Raw genomic sequence first — 5,546 nt, 5'->3', positions numbered from 1 at the left:
GCTCCACAGAGAGACCCTATATACCTCAAAAAACAAAACAAAACAAAACAAAAAAGCAGAAACATCTGCCCACAGTGAGGGTGCAGTTTGAAGCAGGAGATGTGTACCCCCATGTCCCATGTTAGAGGACAACTTGGTGGAGTTGGCTATGTCTTTCTCTCTGCATAGAATGTCAGAGTTGAACAAAGGTCTCCAGGCCGACAAGGCAAGTGCTTTTACCTGCTGAGCCATCTTGCCAGCTCTGGACCTGGACCTGGCTTACTCTACTTAACACAATGCTCTCCAGTTCTAACCATGTTGCTGCAAATAATTCTATCTTGTTTCTATTTTAGTAGCTAACATCTCTCTCTCTCTCTCTCTCTCGTGTGTGTGTGTATGTGTATGTGTGTATGTGTGTGCACATGCATGTGACAGTTTCTTTGTTGATGCATCAGCGTGTGGACACTTAGTCTATTTCTGATGCTTAGCTATTGCTCAATATCTCTTTGGCAGACAAGTGTTCTCTCCTTTGCCTATGAACCTAGGAGTGGAACTGCCAGGTCGGTCATGAAGTGAATTATTAATTTTCCCTTTTCCCACCCACACAGATCAAGTATCACTGATATACTCTTGTTCATGTATTGAAGAAGCTCTGGGTAGTTCAATCTCAATCTATGGCAGAGCCCACCCAAAGAGTATCTGGCAAACAGGAAACAGATTCTGCAGATTTTTTTTGGATGAAGCCTTTTATTTTTTCCTAAAATATAAATTCCTTGCTTATCAGTTGATTATAAAGAAAAAATTAGAAGGTAGGAATTTTTTTGTCTTTTTTTAAATTGAATATTTTATTTATTTACATTTCAAATGTTATCCTCTTTCCTAGTTTCCCCTCTGCAAGTTGCCTACTCCATCTCCCTTTACCCTGCTTCTATAAGGGTGCTCCCCCACCCATTCCTGCCTCACCACCCTGGCATTGCTCAACATTGGGGTATCAAACCTTCACAGGACCAAGGGTCTCCCCTCCCACTGATGCTAGATAAGGTCCCTTCAGCTCCTTCAGTCCTCCCTCTAACTCCTTCCTTGGGGTCCCTGTGCTCAGTCTGATGTTTGACTGGGAGCCTCCACATCTGTATTGGTCAGGCTCTGGCAGAGCCTCTCAAGAGACAGCTGTATCTGGTTCCTATCAGCAAGCACTTCTTGGCATCTGCAATAGTGTCTGAGTTTGGTGTTTGCATGTAGGTGAGTCCCTAGGTGGGGCAATCTCTGGAAGGTCTTTCCTTCAGTCTTGGCTTCACTCTTCGTCCCTGTATTTCCTTTAGACAGGAACAATTCTGGGATAAAATTTTGGAGATGGGTGCATGGCCTCATACCTCAAATGGGGTTGGGGGGCATGCCTAACATCTCTATATGGTCTCAATAGGTTTGTGTCTCTCATTTGTGGGGTATTTTAGCTAAGGTCATCCCCATGGGGTCCTGGGAGGCTCTTGCTTTTCTGGTATCTGGGACTTTCTGGTTGCTACTCCCAGTTCCCCATCCCCCATTGCTACACACCTCTGTTCAACTTCCTGACCCTCTGTACATCTCCTCCACCTCCTCTCATACCTGATTCTGCTCCTTTTTTCCCTTCCCTTCCCTCTCCTCTCTTCTTCCCAAGTCCCTCCCACCATCTTCCCTTGATTATTTTGTTCCCTCTTCTAAGTAGGACTGAAGCATCCACTCTTTGTTCTTCCTTCTTCTTGAGCTTCATGTGGTCCATGAGTCATATCATGGGAATTCCACGCTCTTTGCCTAATAGCACTTTATCAGTGAGTACATACCACATGTGTTCTTTTATGACTGAATTACCTCCCTCAGGATGATATTTTCTAGATCCATCCATTTGCCTAGGAATTTCATGAAGTTACTGTTTTTAACAGCTGAGTAGTATTTCACTGGGTAAATGTACCAGATTTTCTGTATCCATCCCTCTGTTGAGGAACATCTGGGTTGTTTCCAGTTCCTGGCTATTATAAATTTGGCTGCTACAAACATAGTGGAGCATGTGTCCTTGTTACATGTTAGAGCATCTTCTAGGTATATGCCCAGGAGTGGTATAGCTGGGTCAAATTTTCTGAGGAACCATCAGGCTGATTCCCAGACTGGTTGTACCAGCTTGCAATCCTACCAGCAATGGAAGAGTGTTCCTCTTTCTACACATCCTCGCCAGCATCTGCTGTCACCTGAGTTTTTGATCTTAGCCATTCTGACTGGTGTGAGGTAGAATCTCAGGGTCGTTTTGATTTACATTTACCTAATAACTAAAGATGATGAACATTCTTTTAGGTGCTTCTCAGCAATTAAAATTTTCTCAGTTGATAATTCTGTTTATCTCTGTTCCCCATTTTTAATAAGGTTATTTGGTTCTCTTGAGTTAACCTCATGAGTTGTTTGTAATTAGATATTAGTCCTCTATTGGATGTAGGATTGGTAAAGATCTTGATATGACTTTAACCAAGCAAGTAAAAGATCTGTATGACAAAAACCCAAGTCCCTGAAGAAAGAAATCGAAGGAGACCTCAGAAAATAGAAAGATCTCCCATGCTCTTGGATTGGCAGGATTAATATAGTATATATGGCCATCTTGCCAAAAGCAACTGTCATCAATGCAATCCCCATCAAATTTCCAACTCAATTCTTCATAGAGTTAAAAAGAGCAATTCTCAAATGCATTTGGAATAACAAAAAACCCAGGATAGCAAAAACTATTCTCAACAATAAAAGAACATCTGGGGAAATTACCATCCCTGATTTCAAGCTGTACTACAGAGCAATAGTGATTCAACAACAACAACAACAACAAAAACCTTCATGGTATTGGTACAATGACAGGCAGGTAGATCAGTAGAATAGAATATGACCCAGAAATGACCCCACACACCTATGGTCACTTGATCTTTGACAAAGAAGCTTAAACCATCCAGTGGGGGAAAAAACAGCATTTTCAACAAATGGTGCTGGCTCAACTGGCATGCTGAAGAATGTGAATTGATCCGTTCTTATCTTTTTGTACAAAACTCAAGTCCAAGTGGATCAAGGATCTCCACATAAAACCAGATACACTAAAACTAATAGAAGAGAAAGTGGGGAAAATCCTCAAACACATGGGCACAGGGGGAAAGTTCCTGAACCGAGCACCAATGGTTTATGCTCTAAGATAAAGAATTGACAAATGGAATCTCATAAAATTGCAAAGCTTCTGTAAGGCAAAGGACATTGTCAATAGGACAAAACTGGCAAGCCCCAGATTGGGAAAAGATCTTTGGTCGCCATTTTGTTTGGTTTGTTTGTTTGTTTGTTTTTACTGGGTTTCCTTTACTGGGTTTGCTTTTCATTTTTGTTCTGCTTTTGCTTTGGGAGCAAGGAGACAATAGAAAGTTTGGTGGGTGTGGAGATATAGAGCATCTGTAAGGATCTGGGGAAGCGGAGAGAATACAAGTCAAATTATATTGCATGAAATAAAATTCAAATAAAAAGTACAGCAAAAGAAAACAAACCAAAAAACTGGGAAAAGAAAGACATGTCTTGGATGTTCCCACTCACCATTGAAATCATAAAAGGGGGAAAAATAACCTCAAAATCCTGGAGAATGAGGTGCTTACCCAAGACCATGGAGAATGTGGGTGAGGAGCACTGGCAAGTGCCCAAGAGATGACACTAAGACAGCGTTAGTGAGAGCAAGGTCTCTGGGACGCTTTAGCACAAGGGAGAGTATGGATAGCATTCACATAGTGTGACCATTAGAAGCTAGAAGAAACTACTGCAAGTGCTTTAAGCACTTCACAAGGCAGCACACATAGAGTGGAACCCCACTAATACGTATGATTTTTTAAGGTCTTCACGTATCAGTGAAAATATGTTAGGAAGGAATGAAGTAAGCTAGTGAACGGGTATGTGGGAGGAACCCTGGACACAGACTGAGCTTTTTACCACATCTTTATCCAAGTCTTATTATTTTTCTTGCCGTTGCTGGGTTCTACACAGGTGTGAAGACAGAACTGAACCCTTCTACTGAACCACCCTGTTAGCTAAAGATGCCATTAAAAATGTAATAAGGATTAAGGATCCCAGGGCATTTTCCTGGAGAATGAAGCTTGGTTTGTTGCCAGGAATCTGATGCTCACATAATAGGCTTTCCTTGGGTGGAAACTACAGCAGTTTCTCAACAACTGTTTTCCCCTCCATATGGGAAATCTTCACGTCTTGGCTCAGGTTGATGTTTTATTTCTTTCTAGCTTCCTATAAACACGACTGTTAACAAGAATTTTCCCTAAACACACACACACACACACACACACACACACAGAGAGAGAGAGAGAGAGACAGAGACAGAGAGACAGAGACAGAGAGACAGAGACAGAAAAAGACAGAGAAACAGAGGGACAGAGACAGAGAAACAGTGTTAGCCATATCTCTTCCAACACAGCTGAATACAAGGCACACTCAAGAGAACATCACATGACCAGCATAACCAATGCCACGATACATTCATTGGGCAGCTACAGAAAGTACTTCTATCATGAATCTTTTAAAGTTTGAACTGAAATTTCAATCTGTAGAGCCCCTCCAGGCCCTCCCCCCCCAAAAAGTGGATTAATAAGAAGTTCTCAGAAAGTGTAGTGCTGATACTTGATCTTTAGGGGTGGGGAGGGGGAAAGCTAACAATTCCCTTCTCTAATTATCATCACGCCAGCCCTACTTTCTGTGGTTTACTGATGGCAAACAATGAACATGACCCATCTCTCTCTCCTTTCCTCAAATTTTGTTTGCCTTTTGATTGCCCCCCACCATTCACAGCACTTTGCTATGGTGCCTTATCCCTTATTCTCAACAGTCAACTTGGAGATAGAACTCAGAATGGATTAGTAGCAATTACTTGTAACGTAACAGGAAGACTTTAGGGAACTCAGAAGATTGCCGATATTGGTGACTTTCCAAAGGTTTCTTCACCTTCAAAACTCTTCATATTAAAACTCTAATTGGAACAGGTATATTGAAACTCCCACAAACCAATGAAGAGATACAAGACACCAAATTGAAAGCACTGAAATGGGATAAAGAGGTGTACTGCCTGCTTTCATGTCAGCTTGACCCTGGGAGAGTCATCAGAGAGGAAGGAGCCTCAGTTGAGGAAATGCCTCTATGAGATCCAACTGTTAGGCATTTTTCTCCATTAGTAATCAATGGGGGAGGTCCCAGGCCATTGTAGGTGGTGCTATCCTGGGATGGTGGTCCTGGGTTCTATAAGAAAGCAAGCTGAGCAAGCTATGGTGAGCAAGCCAGTAAGCAGCATCTTTCCATGACCTTTGCATCAGTTCCTGCCTCTATGTTTCTGCCTTGCTTGAGTCCCTATCCTTGTGGCCTCCCTTCCCCCCAGCCTGGAACCTGCCTGCTCAAGGGTGGAGCTACCGGCTCATTCGTCCTGCCACGCCCACTGCTGGAACCTGCCTCTGCTGCCTGGAGGCACACACGTGTTCGTCCTGCTACTGGACCCTGAGTTACTTGGCGGGAAATTGGGTTCCCTCCCCCTT

This window comes from Mus caroli, chromosome 16, assembly GCF_900094665.2.
Source record: "Mus caroli chromosome 16, CAROLI_EIJ_v1.1, whole genome shotgun sequence".
Lineage (NCBI taxonomy): Eukaryota > Metazoa > Chordata > Mammalia > Rodentia > Muridae > Mus > Mus caroli.
This window is presented reverse-complemented; position numbering follows the sequence as displayed.